Genomic DNA, 16,926 nt, shown 5'->3' with positions numbered 1-16,926 from the left:
ATGTATGTAGTCAACGTATGTATTCACACATATGTGTAGTCAAAGTATGTATTCACACAAATGTGAAGTTAACGTTCATATTCACACATATATGTAGTCAACGTTTGTATTCACACACGTATGTAGTCAACGTATGTATTCACACATGTATGTAGTCAACATATGTATTAACAGATGTATGTAGTCAAAGTATGTATTCACACATATATGTAGTCAACGTATGTATTCACACATATGTGTAGTCAACGTACATATTCACACATATGTATATAGTCAACGTATGAATTCACACATGTATGTAGTCAACGTATGTATTCACAGATGTACGTAGTCAACGTATGTATTCACAGATGTATGTAGTCAACGTATGTATTCACAGATGTGAGTAGTCAACGTACATATTCACACATATATGTAGTCAACGTACATATTCACACATATATGTTGTCAACGTATGTAGTCACACATGTATGTAGTCAAAGTATGTATTCACACATGTATGTAGTCAACATATATATTCACAGATGTATGTAGTCAACGCATGTATTCACACATATGTGTAGTCAAAGTATGTATTCACACATATATGTAGTCAACGTATGCATTCACACATGTCTGTAGTCAACGTATGTCAACGTATGTATTGACACATATGTGAAGTTAACGTTCATATTCACACATATATGTAGTCAACGTTTGTATTCACACACGTATGTAGTCAACGTATGTATTCACACATGCATGTAGTTAACATATATATTCACACGTCTGTAGTCAACGTACATATTCACACATATGTGTAGTCAACATATATATTCACAGATGTATGTAGTCAACGTATATATTCACACATATATGTATTCAACCTATGTATTCACAAATATATGTAGTCAACCTATGTATTCACACATGTATGTTGTCAACGTATGTATTCACACATGTATGTTGTCAACGTATGTATTCACACATGTATGTAGTCAACGTATCTATCCACACATGTATGTTGTCAACGTATGTATTCACACATGTATGTAGTCAACGTATCTATCCACACATGTATGTTGTCAACGTATGTATTCACACATGTATGTAGTCAACGTATGTATTCACAATGCGATGATCTCAATGAATCTTGGGCATGCACGTATCGTGAATGTGAAGGCAGTAGATTGATATCACAACCTCTGTTACTATCACTACTTCTGCCAAAGCATCTACATCTATAGCTGGAATATTGCTGAGTGCGGCGTTAAACAACAAACAATCAAAAACTACGATTACTTCTATAATAATGGCATTAAAGTATAGAATACGTAATATACCGAATAGAAAAAAAGCACCAATTAATATTGATGTACACATAATATAACGGTATATAATGATGACTCCTTTGCGTAAACACATTAAAGGCTATAAGCAGGTCATTGATTCCAAAAACCCGTTGTACTATTCAACAGACCAGGATGTTCAACATATGTGCAGAGTAGTGAGTGAGTGAAGGAGTATGGTTTTACTCCACATTTTGCATTCCAGCAATATCACGGCGGGGGACACCAGAAATGGGCTTCAAACATTATACCTACGTGGGAACGAGTCCGGGCCTTTTGCGTTAGCGCAGAGTAAACAGAATATAAGCAGTTATATAATTCCTAGACAGAATATAAACAGTTATATAATTCCTATACAAAATATAAGCAGTTATATAATTCCTAGACAGAATATAGGCAGTTATATAATTCCTAGACAGAATATAAGCAGTAATTGTTATATCATTCCCAAATAAAACTCATTGCATAATTCAAAACTTCAACGCTGCGCACTGCAGAATTCCACCCATATAACGTCTATAAATAATGGATTGAGTCTGTTCAGACAAACCAGTGATTGATGTTATGAGCACCGATCCACCCAAGGTATGACCGCCCACGTCTCGCGTGACAAGAGTGATTCAGTGAGTATGTTTTTACGCCGCTTTTAGCAACGTCCCAGTGGGGGACATCAGAAATGGGCTTCAAACTTTGTACCCATGACGGGAATCGAACCCGGGTCTTCGGCGTGACGAGGGAATGCTTCAACCACTCGGCTGCCCCACCCCCGCGAATCAAGAAAACAGCTGCATGTGACATCGTCTTTCCAGGAATCCCTCGAGGTCCAGCTATAATCCATTTGGGTAAAATAAACTCAGTTTTTATTACTCGTCGCTTGGCATTGACTAGTCAGTTTGGCCGTGTTAAACCCTGCCATGGACAGTGCAACCCAAGTGTCCTGCCGGACCAGCGTAAAAATCCACTGTGCTATCAAACACCTCGTATTAAGTATGTTGGATCAAGCACCATGCGATTTCCTATTGTTGTCAAACACAATAATCTATTCTAAACAGAAATAGGTTCATTGTTATTTTTGACATGTATCATTCGTGACCAACTCGTGTTATTCCGGGACAAGCCGAATAGCGACTCGTGCCCCTCTCGTGGCCATTTTTGCGACCGGGTTCCGTCTTAGCGCAAACGGGCATACCTAAAACAATTGTCAACTCGTTGCGTAATCGTTCACACGTTTTCCGAAAATATATTATATATATTTCAGATGCAATTTAAAGCACATCGGGACGTGCGGAATTATACAGTATGATTGAACACATTTAACTGTGTCTTTGGTATATTTTTAGATGCAAGACATATGTAAAGTCAAAAATTATTTCTGAGGGATTCTTTGACGAAGAATTTGAAATCATACGCGCATTCTGATTGGTTTGTCGTATTTTCGCACATAACATTCATCGATAGGGGGACGAGTCTTCTTGCAGGTTACGGAAAGGGGCGAGTGGTGACGTATGGACATGTATGTCACTGTTCACTGACGGTGTATGTTGGTAAGGTGAGCTAACAGTTTCGCAAAAGGTACGGTGATCAAATAGTGTGATATGGCAGATGCGCGACAGTAAAGAGATTTCGCAACAGACAGGAAACCCAAGTTTCTCTTATCCTGAAGACACGGATACGATAATTACAGTGATAAAGTATTTACAGGTTTCGAAACAGTTTTACTACAGAATTTCCGGGAATTAAATCATATTTCTTGTACTAAAACTTTGAGCAGGGGCACTCTATGAGTCTGTGTAGTGACGTCAACAGTGATAAACCGGTGATATATATAACATCCTAGCACATCAATAGATACCAAACATGTCACTCTGCATATGGTACTGGCACCGAGTGCTTACCTTTCTCTCCTGTAAGCAAAAACGTTCAATATTCCAGTCCGTCAAAGGGGACGCGGCACCGACCCTCGCACTATTAGAATCCAAGTGAGTCCAGCAGCCTCGCTTACCTCAATTTATAATCTCCAACTGATAAGAGATCCGGCTTTCCTGCATTTATCTTCACATTTCTTGGTTGAGAGATTTCCTTTAAATCCCTTTGTAACCTCCCTGGGCTTGTCCCTCCACATGGCATGCTTACTGGGAGCGCTTGTAGCGTTCCTGTCTTGGTTGCCTCCCCGGGAGCGCAGACCCGGAGGGAAGGGAGAGTTGAGTTAGTTGCTCTGAGCTGCTGGAGCGTTGTGTGGGAGATGGTCGCGACGCCAGGACTCGCAGATGTGAGGTGTAGACAAAACTCCCTGCATATGTGCTAAGTTTCTACACTCGACTCACTGTATATATGCTAAGTTTATATACACGACTCACTGCATATGTGCTAAGTTTATACACACGACTCACTGTATCTGTGCTAAGTTTATATACACGACTCACTGCATATGTGCTAAGTTTATACACTCGACTCACTGTATATGTGCTAAGTTTATATACACGACTCACTGTATATGTGCCAAGTTTATACACAGACTCACTGTATATGTGCTAAGTTTATACACACGACTCACTGCATATATGCTAAGTTTATACACACGACTCACTGTATATGTTCTAAGTTTATACACAGACTCACTGTATATGTGCTAAGTTTATACACACGACTCACTGTATATGTGCTAAGTTTATACACAGACTCACTGTATATGTGCTACGTTTATATACACGACTCACTGTATATGTGCTAAGTTTATACACACGACTCACTGCATATATGCTAAGTTTATACACACGACTCACTGTATATGTGCTAAGTTTATACACACGACTCACTGTATATGTGCTAAGTTTATACACAGACTCACTGTATATGTGCTACGTTTATATACACGACTCACTGTATATGTGCTAAGTTTATACACACGACTCACTGCATATATGCTAAGTTTATACACACGACTCACTGTATATGTTCTAAGTTTATACACAGACTCACTGTATATGTGCTAAGTTTATACACACGACTCACTGTATATGTGCTAAGTTTATACACAGACTCACTGTATATGTGCTACGTTTATATACACGACTCACTGTATATGTGCTAAGTTTATACACACGACTCACTGTATATGTGCTAAGTTTATACACAGACTCACTGTATATGTGCTACGTTTATGCACACGACTCACTGTATGTGTGCTATGTTTATACACACGACTCACTGTATATGTGCTAAGTCTTTACATATAACTCACTGCATATATACTAGCAAAAGAGCGGTACGGATATATACACATACCACAGCATTTACATTAACTACAGACCACCTCCGTGGTCTAGTGGTAGACTTTGAACACATATTTTGCTGTTTGAAGCCTCTATATGAACCAATTAAAATTAGGGATTACAGATAGCATGAACAATCTTAATAGACAGATGTATTAATGTCTTCCGTATTCTCAACCGCCTCCGTGGTCTAGTGGATAGACCGTCTGTCCGGAGAACGGAGGGTCGTGGGTTCGACTGACGTTAAAGATGGTACTTGTTGTCACCATGCCTGGCGCTCGGCATTAAGGGGCTAAAGCAAGCACTGGTCTGCCCGGAGTCAGTATCAAGTGTTTTCCACTATATACCTGGCATTAGTTCAGGCAAGTACAAGCAGACACATACACTGTGTCCATGCACGTCGTCAATATAATTGCAATGATCTTGGACGCGACGTTAAACCCCATTTCTCCTCACCTCACCACCACATAAACTACCAGAGCTGGATCATCATCATCATCATCATCATCATCACCATCATCATATATATACATACAAAGTACCGTATGGATGAACACACAACTCATAATACGTGTATTATATTTCACGATAAAACGTTCTTCTATCATGACGTTATTTCTGGAGATTCGAACATACGTTCGCAACTTCATGACGTCGTTAATTGGACGACGCTGTTTCGAGAGTTCGAGAGCATAGTGAATTGTTCCCCTTAGGTGTAGCCGGTCAATGCAAAAAAACGCAGTGGCCGAAACATCGCACCTAAAAGAGGACGAGATATTGCACTCCGTAATAGGAGAAAAGGTACAGATAATGGCCGTCAACTGTTTGTGGTTGTGAGAATATTAAGGAAATACAAAACATCCCCCCCCCCCCCCCCCCCCCCGGGAGTCATCATTATTTAAATACAGGTAAATATTTGTAAATTTTGTAAGTATTATTAACTCCTTAAAGAGGCTCATATAAGAAGTACACGTCCGAGAGAACTGCATCACTTCGGGCTTTAAGTTGACACGCTGTGGTATAACTGGAATACTGTGAAAAACGGTGTTAAACCCAACTCTCTCACTCAATCATTGTTTAGTGTCTTTATACAAGCCACGAGAGGTGTACTAGTGGTATATATACCAGCTACGAGACCAATTAACACCTCATTATTTCAACACGCTCAATAAGTGCTATAATCTTAAAAACGACGTCAAACATAATTTCACCTCACCTCCCCCCGCCTCTACTTTCGAATTGGAGCTGTTTTTTCAACTGGGTCTGTTATACATATTTACCAGTTGGCAAATAAACTAATGAGGGATTCATTGGGGGGCTCTTAACACATCTACCCAATCAAAAGCTCCCCTCTGTGCCCAGTAAACTCAGACATCAAAGACAGAGAACACAACGTTGATTGGCGTAACATTCTCTAGGCGCTGACCTTGACTAACGTAATGGGGTATTTCAGGTATCACCGTGGCAATGTCACAGTGAACATGTTTGTTTGTTGTTCAACACCGCACTCAGCAATATTCCAGCTTAATGGCAGCGGTCTGTAAATAATGGAACCTGGACCAGACAATCCAGTGATTGACATCATGAGCATCGATCAATGCAGTTGGGATACGATGACATGCATCAACCAAGTCAGCGAGCCTCACTGCCCGATCCCGTGAGTGAGTGAGTGAGTGAGGTAGTGAGTGGGTGGGTGGTTGAGGGAGTGAGTGAGTGAGTGAGTATCGTCACATGTATAACAGTTACGACTGACTGCAGTCTCACCATCCCCGAACGTGGTCACTGGTTGCCCAGGAAAATAAGATAATGGTTAATCACGTTTCTCACCTATTTACGAAGCAACAAGGACCTATTGCCATTTCTTTATGTACGAAATAAAAACAAACATGGCTCCTACTTCACGATGGGAAATCCGAGCAGGAGATGGAACGGGAGATTGAAAACTGGGATGGGGAGGGGAGCGGTCTGCACACTGTCACGATCAGCATGGGTTTTTGTATCAAATAGTAAGCGCCATATAAAAGACAGCGCTTATATCATTCAGTATAATTCACTTAGTTACGAACAGACACAGTTGATGATGGATGCCAAACGGGGTTCACACATTAACGTGTGAGTCTAAAGCAAAGGCCCAGCAGTCAGGAACCAAACATCGTCATCATATTAGTGAGTGAGTTTGGTTTAACGCCGCTTTTAACAGTATTCCAGTTATATCATGGCGTGTCACCAGTGATGCAGGTCTCAGACGTTTACCACTTCGGTAAAACCCACGAGCACGGGAATTGTGCTGACAAACCTAGAAACATAATCGGGGCGAACCGGGATTCGAACCAACAATCATAGGTTTCTGGCGTGCCCAAGGGACGCAACTCTACACAGCGAATCGCGGCACCTTGGACGACTGGGCTACCCGTGCCCCATCATCATATTAAGGACCAGACCATGTCAGTTAGCGTGTAAAATGAGGGGCAAAAGAAGCTATTCATCTCAGTTGGATGTATCATGTGTTTGATTTTCACCTGAAAATATCTTTAGTAAGCATATCATATTCTTAAAATGAACTGTACTTGCCTTTGGGGAGCGCTCAAGGAATAATTCTACATGAGGTCTGTGAAAGGCATTAAGAAGTGATACACATAAAGAAGAGAATTTATGGATGTCAACTTCTTTATTATTAGGAACACAGCGTTTCGGAGCATATGCTTACTCCTCCATCAGGTGAATGGACGCTATGAGCGATGGAGGAGTGAGCATTTACTCCGATTACTCCGAAACATTGTGTTCCTAATAATAAAGAAGTTGACATCCATAAATTCTCTTCCTTAATTCTTTCTACATGGTTCTATTTTTTTAAATATAATTTGATAAAAAAATTAATAACATTAAGAAATAAATCACATAATACACAACTGCTTGTGGGTATCTTATACATCTTATCTTTGAAACGTTTGCATCTTTCGGCACGAATTTACATTACAAACAAGGTACGGGGCATGTTGTTGTAGCTTCATGTCTTTATTGAACCAATTTATTTTAACACAACATTACCCAGCCATAGATAGCATTGTACAAACTGTTGCAGGAATGAGTGATGGTTAGAGACACATAATCGAATTTAACAACAGTTTCTTTAAATTTTCAGTAAACATAAAAACACAAAATCGTAAAACTTTCTATTACCTCTCAGTTTATAATAGTTAAGACCAATAATAGACAACATGATTTCTTGAGCATTTCATTGATGCACTGGTTTTTGTTGTTGTCGTTGTTGTTGTTGTTGTTGTTGTTGTTTGACGGTTGGCTGCAGGTTCTATGGTCACTGAAACATTTTAAGAAGGTTTTAATATGTTCCAGGGACTTACCTGGCACTAACTATTACACATACAGATCCAGACCGTTTCCGTGGTCTAGTGGTAGAGCGCCACTCGGAGAGCGGAAGGTCCGGGGTTCGATCCCCGACCGCGTCATACCGAAATACGTTGGAAGTTGATACTTGTTGTTACCCTGCCTGGCCTTCGACATTAAGGGGCTAAAACAAGGACCCGGCTCCGGGTATACTGTGTCTGAGTCGGGTACTCAGGTTCAACTGCGGCGTGGTATCTCAGTGGGCTAGCATGATAACACCGGCATCAGTCCGGACTAGTGTAAACAGCACACACATGTGCATGCGCGTCGCTATATAAATCTTGAACGCGACTTTAAACCCCATTTAACTTCACCTCGCAAATCGAGACACAAAGTTTACGTTGTGAGTCATGTAGGACGCACATATATTTCTGTCATTTCATTTCTGGATGCAAATATACTACAGTCCGTATACTGCAAAATCGTACCGATGAAATGCAAAATACTGTTCATATAAATCCGAGACACAACTCGTCAAATCACCAACAATTACATGATAGTTAAAAACCTTTTCAACTTATTTGAACACGAAATGATGGCGAAGAGTACAGTAAACTACGTTTATAACGAACACGCTTATAACGAACTGACCGATATAACGAGCTTATGTTTTAGTCCCGGCCATTTGTTGTATATATGCTGTATATGTGCATACAACGAACTACGGTTATTACGAACTAGAATTAGTAGTCCCTTTGAGTTCGTTATAACCATAGTTTACTGTAGGTATGGACAAATAAATAACTTTCATTCCATTTAAGACGAATTGTTTCTTTCAGATTTACAGTAAACTACGGTTATAACGAACACGCTTATAACGAACTGACGGATATAACGAACTTACTTTTTTTGTCCCGACTATGTGCTGTAGTTATGCTGTATATATGTTTATATCGAACTACGGTTATAACGAACTGAAATTAGCAGTCCCTTTAAGTTCGTTATAACCGTAGTTTACTGTATATTTATTTGCAGAAAACGGACTATAATACACCAGAGTGTCAATTATTGATTATTTTTCTGTCTACAAACTTAGACACCCATCTATAACAGGCTTAAGGTTTCTGATCATGTGTAATGAAAGGAAATCCATAAATGTTTTGGAAATCAAGTACATACTTGTAAGAACATCCTTGTAAAAACATTCTTGTAAAAATGACAACGTACTGATATTCTATGAGCCGGTCATATCATTTTCACCACTGTTTTGACTTTCAAGCCTCATGTAGTCTGTTTCTGCGGATAATCGAGACTTGTTATCTTCTGGCTTTGACGTCGTGAATTATGCTTTAAAACAAGAAGCGGTGGGGGAGCCCAGTGATTAAAGCGTTCGCTCGTCACGCCGAAGACCCGGGTTTGATTCCCGACATGGGTACAATGTGTGAAGCCCATTTCTGCCGTCCCCCGCCGTGATATTGCTGGAATATTGCAAAAAAAGGCGTAGAACCATACTCACTCACTCACTCTGAACAAGAAATGGTACAAATGAAGTTTAGGACGAATGCCATCTCATAGACTTGACCGAGAGACATTGCTGTCTAAACGACATACAGATACACACCAGGGCAGACATGGTTGTGTTTATACCTAGTGTCAACAACTGCATGTATGTTCAAGGTGTAGATATACATATTTACCAGTTGGCAAATAAACTAATGAGGGATTCATTGGGTGGCTCTTAACACATCTACCCAATCAAAAGCTCCCCTCTGTGCCCAGTAAACTCAGACATCAAAGACAGAGAACACAGCGTTGATTGTCGTAACATTCTCTTGGCGCTGACCTTGACTAACGTATTGGGGTATTTGAGGTATCGTCGCGGCAATGTCACAGTGAACATGTTTGTTTGTTGCTCAACGCCGCACTCAGCAATATTCCAGCTTAATGGCAGCGGTCTGTAAATAATGGAGCCTGGACCAGACAATCCAGTGATTGACATCATGAGCATCGATCAATGCAGTTGGGATACGATCCCCAGGGTGCCCTAAGACGCCGCAATTCGCTGTGCAGAGTTGCGTCCCTTGGGCACGCAATAGATCTATCATTGTTGGTTCGAATCCCGGTTCGCCCCAATTATGTTTCTAGGTTTGTCAGCACCATACCCGTGCTCGTGGGTTTCACCGAAGTGGTAAACATCTGAGATCTGCATCACTTCTGACTTTCCGCCCACATTAAGTTGACATGCCGTGATATGACTGGAATACTGTTAATATCGTTTTTAAATCCAACTCACTCACTCACTCACTCACTCACCATCCCCGAAGACTGGACACACACACGTGAATGGTACAAGCGGAAATTGAGGAAATGGCCATTCACGTTTCCCACCTATTCACGAAGCAACAAGGACGTATTGCCATTTCTTTATGTATGAAATAAAAACAAACATGGCTCCTACTTCACGATGAGAAATCCGAGCAGGAGATGGAACGGGAGATTGAAAACTGGGATGGGGAGGGGAGCGGTCTGCACACTGTACCCAAGTCACGATCAGCATGGGGTTTTGTATTAAATAGTAAGCGCCATATAAAAGACAGCGCTTATATCATTCAGTATAATTCACTTAGTTACGAACAGACACAGTTGATGATGGATGCCAAGAGGGATTCACACATTCACGTGTCAGTGGAAAGAAAAGGCCCAGCAGTCAGGAACCAAACATCGTCATCATATTAGTGAGTGAGTTTGGTTTAACGCCGCTTTTAACAGTATTCCAGTTATATTACGGCGTGTCAGCTTAATGTGGGCGGAAAGCCCGAAGTGATGCAGGTCTGATGTTTACCACTTCGGTGAAACCCACGAGCATGGGTATGGTGCTGACAAACCTAGAAACATAATCAGAGTGAACCGGTATTCGAACCCACAATGATAGGTGTCTGGCGTGCCCAAGGGACGCAACTCTGCACAGCGAATCGCGGCGCCTAAGACGACTGGGCCACCCGTACCCCCCTCATCAAATTAAGGATCAGACCATGGCAATTAGCGTGTAAAATGAGGGGCAACTATTCCTCTCAGATGAATGTATTATGTGTTTGATGTTCAATGGAAAATATCTGTAGTCAGCGATATCATATTCTTAAAATGAACTGTACTTGCCTTTGGGGAGCACTCAAGGAATAATTCTACATGAGGTCTGTGAAAGGCATTAAGAAGTGATACACATAAGGAAGAGAATTTATGGATGTCAACTTCTTTATCACGAGGAACACAACGTTTCGGTTCGGAGTATATGCTTACTCCTTCATCAGGTGAATGAGTGCTATGAGCCAGAGAGCATAAATATATATTTATGTTCTTCTTACATGTACATATATATGCACTCTGCCTCATAGCACTCATTCACCTACATGGTTCTATGGTTTTTAAATATAATTTGATAAAAAAAACTTAATTACATTAAGAAATAAATCGCATAATACACAACTGCTTGTGGGTATCTTATACATCTTATCTTTGAAACGTTTGCGTTTTTCGGCACGAATTTACATTTCAAACAAGGTACGGGGCATGTGGCTGTAGCTTCATGTCTTACTCCAGTCTTTATTGAACCAATTTATTTTAACACAACATTACCCAGCCATAGATAACATTGTACAAACTGTTGCAGGAATGAGTGATGGTTAGAGACACATAATCGAATTTAACAACAGTTTCTTTAAATTTTCAGTAAACATAAAAACACAAAATCGTAAAACTTTCTATTACCTCTCAGTTTATAATAGTTAAGACCAATAATAGACAACATGATTTCTTGAGCATTTCATTGTATGCATCGGTTTTTGTTGTTGTTGTTGTTGTTTTGACGGTTGGCTGCAAGTTGTATGACACGACATGCACAGATCCATATCTGTGGTCTCTATGGTAACTGAAACATTTTAAGAAGGTTTCAATATGTTCCAGGGACTTACCTGGCACTAACTATTACACATACAGATCCAGACCGTTTCCGTGGTCTAGTGGTAGAGCGTCACTCAGCGAGCGGAAGGTCCGGGGTTCGATCCCCGACCGCGTCATACCGAAATACGTTGGAAGTTGATACTTGTTGTTACCCTGCCTGGCCTTCGGCATTAAGGGGCTAAAACAAGGACCCGGCTCCGGGTATACTGTGTCTGAGTCGGGTACTCAGGTTAAACTGCGGCGTGGTATCTCAGTGGGCTAGCATGATAACACCGGCATGAGTCCGGACTAGTATAAACAGCACACACATGTGCATGCGCGTCGCCATATAAATCCCGAATGCGACTTTGAACCCAATTTAACTTCACCTCGCAAATCGAGACACAAAGTTTACGTTGTGAGTCATGTAGGACGGACATATATTTCTGACGTTTCAATTCTGCCTGGAAAAATTACTACAGTCCGTATGCTGCAAAATCGTACCGATGAAATGCAAAATACAGTAAACTACGGTTATAACGAACACGCTTATAACGAACTGACGGATATAACGATTTTACTTTTTTAGTTCCGACTATGTGCTGTAGTTATGCTGTATAGATGTTTATAACGAACTACGGTTATAACGAATGAAAATTAGCAGTCCCTTTAAGTTCGTTATAACCGTAGTTTTCTGTACCTATAAATCCGAGACACAACTCGTCAAACCACCAACAATTACATGATAGTTAAAATACCTTTTCCGTTTATTTCAACACGAAATGATGGTGAAGAGTACAGTAAACTACGTTTATAACGAACACGCTTATAACGAACTGACCGATATAACGAGCTTCTGTTTTAGTCCCGGCCATTTAATGAATATATGTTGTATATGTGCATATAACGAACTACGGTTATTACGAACTAAAACTAGTGGTCCCTTTGAGTTCGTTATAACCGTAGTTTACTGTAGGTATGGACAAATAAATAATTTTCATTCCATTTAAGACGAATTGTTTCTTTCAGATATACAGTAAACTACGGTTATAACGAACACGCTTATAACGAACTGACGGATATAACGAATTTACTTTTTTGGTCCCGACTATGTGCTGTAGTTATGCTGTATATAAGTTTATAACGAACTACGGTTATAACGAACTGAAATTAGCAGTCCTTTTAAGTTCGTTATAACCGTAGTTTACTGTATATTTATTTGCAGAAAACGGACTATAATACACCAGAGTGTCAATTATTGATTATTTTTCTGTCTACAAACTTAGACCCCCATCTATAACAGGCTTAAGGTTTCTGATCATGTGTAATGAAAGGAAATCCATAAATGTTTTGGAAATCAAGTACATCCTTGTAAGAACATCCTTTTTAAAACATTCTTGTAAAAATGACAACGTACTGATTTTCTATGAGCCGGTCATATCATTTTCACCACTGTTTTGACTTTCAAGCCTCATGTAGTCTGTTTCTGCGGATAATCGAGACTTGATATCTTCTGGCTTTGACGTCTTGAATTATGCTTTTAAACAAGAAGCGGTGGGGGAGCCCAGTGATTAAAGCGTTTGCTCGTCACGCCGAAGACCCGGGTTCGATTCCCGACATGGGTACAATGTGTGAAGCCCATTTCTGGCGTTCCCCGCCGTGATATTGCTGGAATATTGCTTAAAGCGGCGTAGAACCATACTCACTCACTCTGAACAAGAAATGGTACAGATGAAGTTTAAGACGAATTCATCTCATAGACTTGACCGGGAGACATTGCTGTCTAAGTGAAAAAAAAATGAAAAAAAACGACATACAGATACACACCAGGGCAGACATGGTTGTGTTTATACCTAGTGTTAACAACTGTATGTATGTTCAAGGTGTAGAGGTTTTATTAATACTGTAGAGGTTATCTGTTGTCTGATACAGGTATCTGTTATCTGTCTGGTTCAAGACGTTTCTGGGTCAAGCTCATCTTCCCGAGGCAAGAGAGTTAACTGGCTTTAAAAGTCCAGTTTCCACCTTTGCCGAGAGAGGCTGGAATTCCTGGGCTCTATTGTAGCGCCACCAGTGGCTATTACTAGTTCTGTCCCTTCTAAGCCTCTCCTTTAGACAAATCAGATTCCACCTCTCGTAACATTTGCATTTGCTTGAAACAAAACAGTGGCGCCCAGTCAAGACGATCTGATGGATAAACAAGGTCTATGTTGTGATAAAACGGGTCTTACATCGCGCAATGCGTGAGCACCTTGATTAAAAACATTAAAAAAAATTGAAAATATCTGTTGACAACGAGTTGGCGGTGCACATGCTTTGCAAATCCTGCAATCGACCGAAATCTGCACGACAGTCTACGAACTGGATTTCGATTTCGTTGCACGATTTTGATTGGACTATGCATAGACTCGTTAGTCCAGCCAAAATTGAACTCCATAATACCGGCTAGTTCGGCAAGGGTGGAAACTGGAGTTTTATAGTCAGTTTACTCCCTTGCCTTGGGAAGATGGGTCAAGCTCTGTACTGGGGAATCTTGATTTCATAGAAGGGGAGCACGGGTGGCCCAGTCGTCTAAGCCGCCGCGATTTGCTGTGCAGAGTTGCGTCCCTTGGGCACGCCAGAAACCTGTGGCCGTGGCATTCGTCACCACTCGCCCCTTTCCGTAACCTGCAAGAAGACTCGTCCCCCTATCGATGAATGTTATGTGCGAAAATACGACAAACCAATCAGAATGCGCGTATGATTTCAAATTCTTCGTCAAAGAATCCCTCAGAAATAATTTTTGATTTTACATATGTCTTGCATCTAAAAATATACCAAAGACACAGTTAAATGTGTTCAATCATACTGTATAATTCTGCACGTCCCGATGTGCTTTAAATTGCATCTGAAATATATATAATATATTTTCGGAAAACGTGTGAACGATTACGCAACGAGTTGACAATTGTTTTAGGTATGCCCGTTTGCGCTAAGACGGAACCCGGTCGCAAAAATGGCCACGAGAGGGGCACGAGTCGCTATTCGGCTTGTCCCGGAATAACACGAGTTGGTCACGAATGTGGCCGTGGGTTCAAATCCCGGTTCGCCCCGATTATGTTTCTCGACATACCCGTGCTCCTGGGTTTCACCAAAGTGGTAAACGTCTGTGACCTGTTGCACTTCGGGCTTTCCTCCCACATCAAACTGACATGTGGGAGATAAATGTGATACAGTTCAAAGCGGCGTTAAACACAAGCGTAAACTGAGTTATATCTCGGCGTGTCAGCTTAATGTGTGAGGAAAGCCCGAAGTGATGTAGGAACCGGGATTCGAACCCACAATCATAGGTTTCTGGCGTGCCCAAGGGACGCAACTCTTCACAGCGAATCGCGGCGCCTTAGACGACTGGGCCACCCGTGCCCCCAGTGTAACATGGCCTGACACCGACAGTGACAAGGCACTGTTAAAACCCTGAAATGGATTCTCGATTGTAAAGTTGTAATCAAATTTATGAAATCCACCAAAGGCCATCAACATTTGGATAGAAGTTGCGGGAACTCACTTAATCAACACCACTAAAGACGTTATTGAACAACCTACACCGGACGCAGTCCAGGGAACTAGTATAATCGCGTTTCCTTGAAAACGAGTATGAGAGTGAGTGAGTGAGTCGGGTTTAACGCCGCTTTGAACAGTATTCCAGTTATATCACGGTGTCAGCTTATGCGGGAGGAAAGCCCAAACTGATGCAGGTCTCAGACGTTTACCACTTCGGTGAAACCCACGAGCACGGGTATGGTGTTGAAAAACATTCGAACCCACGTTGATAGGTTTACGAGAATCAGAAAAGATGATTTGAATTCACACAATGCAAGCACGTGCAGTTACAACCCACGTCTCAAGTCACCTTCCCTTTGATCACCGGTTTAGTCGCTTTGCAGAGTTGCGTTCGTTGTTTGTTGTTTAAAGCTACACTCACACAGACAATGCGACCGCGATGCAACCTCTTGGCGAATGATTTCCTTTGCGACCGACTGGTTTTGCAACTAGTCAGTGATTGATCGGCAACAGCAGATACGGCGACATGTGCAACCGGTCAGAGAATCTTCGGTGACTGGTTGCAACTGAACGGGGACTGGTCGTTGTCTAGGTGTCGGTCGATCACCGATCAAAACATAATGCGTATAACAAGGGTGCTTTTCTGAATCAAATCATTTCTTTGCTAGTTGTCCAGATGTTAACAGCAGAACAGCTGCGGTTGCCCCGCCTGCAAAGAATAAATCAAAATGCTGCAGTTGCTGCCATGATGATGTACAGAAGAATGAGGAGGACAATGCTAAATTAGTATTGGCTGAGATCTTGGATAGCAAGAAGGCCACAGCTAGGAGACTATGAGAATCCGATGGCAGAGTTGAAGACAGAAAGTCGTGGTGATTTCATGGGCTAGCTCAGAAGCCTGTCAACATCGGACATCTCTGGCTCTTCCTCCTCATCAGGTATCTGCCTCTTCTTTTGTTGAGGTATTGTTGGCTCTGGCTCCATTGTAGCAGACCTGTGCACCACAGCAGTTGTCTCTATTGTCTCTTCTACAATTTCTGGTTCCTTTGTGTTCCTGCCTTTATGGACCATAGTGATGAATGGAAATAATGGATGTGAACTCTCTGAGTACTTATGGCAAAATTATGCTGTAATGCACAGACAGGTCTTTTTCCAGACGGGGACATGTTGCAAACCCAACGACGAATGATCAACGCACGCTTGGAAAACAATTTGCAACCGATCGACAATCAGTCACCGATGAAGCGCCGGTCGATCATCGCCTCGTCACTGATCAATCACCGATAGGTCGCCACTAGGTTGCAAAGAGTCAACACCCTTGTGTAGACGAAACCGATCGCCGCACAGTGGAAACCAATCTGCGATTAGAATAACACCGCTGAGGGACCACTAGGAGACCAATGAAACCTCTGAGCGACCAAATCGGTCACAGCCAGTCTTTTGTGTATGTTCGAAAGACTGGTTGCGACCGACTGGGTTTTGCGACCGCTCTTAAACCTTGTGGC

The 16,926-nt window shown here is 41.5% G+C and overlaps 1 protein-coding gene across 4 annotated transcripts in view; it reads right to left on the bottom strand.

Annotated features, from left to right (window-relative positions):
• Positions 1 to 16,926, bottom strand: part of LOC139471236 (endothelin-converting enzyme homolog) — a 74,936-nt gene that overhangs the window by 41,889 nt on the left and 16,121 nt on the right. For 2 of the 4 annotated variants that reach the window (XM_071253532.1, XM_071253529.1), the window contains exon 1: positions 3,331 to 3,496. The exons of 1 other annotated variant lie outside the window; for it this stretch is intronic. The gene's annotated coding sequence lies outside the window, so the exon portion shown is untranslated. Of the gene's footprint in view, positions 1 to 3,223; positions 3,279 to 3,330; positions 3,497 to 16,926 lie in introns of those variants that run through there. One more of the 4 variants, XM_071253531.1, reaches the window with a different exon arrangement.

This window comes from Haliotis cracherodii, unplaced genomic scaffold (assembly GCF_022045235.1).
Source record: "Haliotis cracherodii isolate W230 unplaced genomic scaffold, xgHalCrac1.p SCAF_22, whole genome shotgun sequence".
NCBI lineage: Eukaryota > Metazoa > Mollusca > Gastropoda > Lepetellida > Haliotidae > Haliotis > Haliotis cracherodii.
Note: the sequence above shows the minus strand (reverse complement) of the source record. Positions and strands in the feature narration are given on the sequence as shown.